The 1,125-nt window shown below is 52.2% G+C and overlaps 1 protein-coding gene across 1 annotated transcript in view; it reads left to right on the top strand.

The window, feature by feature from the left end:
* Positions 1-1,125, top strand: part of CUNH6orf163 (chromosome unknown C6orf163 homolog) — a 28,359-nt gene that overhangs the window by 1,121 nt on the left and 26,113 nt on the right. The gene's annotated exons all lie outside the window — the stretch shown is intronic.

Raw genomic sequence — 1,125 nt, 5'->3', positions numbered from 1 at the left:
ATAGAGTGCTGTGGCAGTATAGCTCACAGCAACCACAAACTCCTGGACTCAAGTGGTTCTCTTGCCCCAGCCTCCTGAGTAGCTGGGACTACAGGCGCCCGCCACTACACACGGCTATTTTTTGGTTGCAGCCATCATTGTTGTTTGGCCGGCCCAGGCTGGATTCCAACCCGCCAGCTCATGTATGCGGCTGGCGCCCTAGCTGCTTGAGCCCTAGGCACGGAGCCAATAATTAATTCTTTATGCCTAAAGTGGGATTCCTTAACCCTTTTAGCAGAAACCTGGGGGATGCGGCATCAAGCTTTCATTCTGCACAGGCGCACTCGCCTGGAGCCCGCTCAGCTGTTCACTGCGCAGTCAGGCTCACTCCAGCAGCCAGGAGAGGAGGCTTGGGCATGCAGATAGCGCTAACCATCTATTACCTCCATCTTGGAGATCCCAGAGGAAAACGAGTTATGGGCTCGGTGCCTGTGGCTCAAGTAGCTAAGGCGCAAGCCACGTACACCCAAGGTGGTGGGTTTGAATCCAGCCCGGCCGCCAAACAACAATGATGGCTGCAACCAAAAAATATAGCCGGGCGTTGTGGCGGGCGCCTGGGGTCCCAGCTACTTGGGAGGCTGAGGCAGGAAAGTCGCTTGAGCCCAGGAGTTGGAGCTTGCTGTGAGCTCTGATGCTACAGCACTCTACCCAGGGGGACAGCTTGAGTCTCCTGTCTCTCCTGTCACTCACCACTCTACTTTTAGGGTACAAAGAAAACGAGTTATGTTGTCCTCACATCTATCCTTGTATAAAATTCCCAGAAAGAGCCTGGTTGAGCAACTTGAGTATGTGCCAGATCCTGAGCCAAATGCTGTGGCCCAGAGGAGGTAAGGAGGCTATGAAGGCTGGATGCTGTGACCAGGAGTCCAGCAGACACCTCAGACCTGGGCTGAGGTGCTGGGCAGGCACAGCTCATGCCTACAAATGCCTCGTCTGTGCTCACTCTGCAGGGTCAGATGTGCTTTGTAATTTAGGAAGCCCATCATCAAGACCTAACCACATGTAATTTTTGTAACTTGTTAAGTAGGTATTACAAGGTAATTAGTATCCCTTCCTGTTTTTTATCTTTTCTTTCTTTCTTTCTTT

This window comes from Otolemur garnettii, unplaced genomic scaffold (genome assembly GCF_000181295.1).
Source record: "Otolemur garnettii isolate 467f Iridium unplaced genomic scaffold, OtoGar3 scaffold00303, whole genome shotgun sequence".
Classification (NCBI taxonomy): domain Eukaryota; kingdom Metazoa; phylum Chordata; class Mammalia; order Primates; family Galagidae; genus Otolemur; species Otolemur garnettii.
The sequence above is the reverse complement of the archived record's forward strand: the minus strand, read 5'-3'. Positions and strand labels throughout refer to the sequence as shown.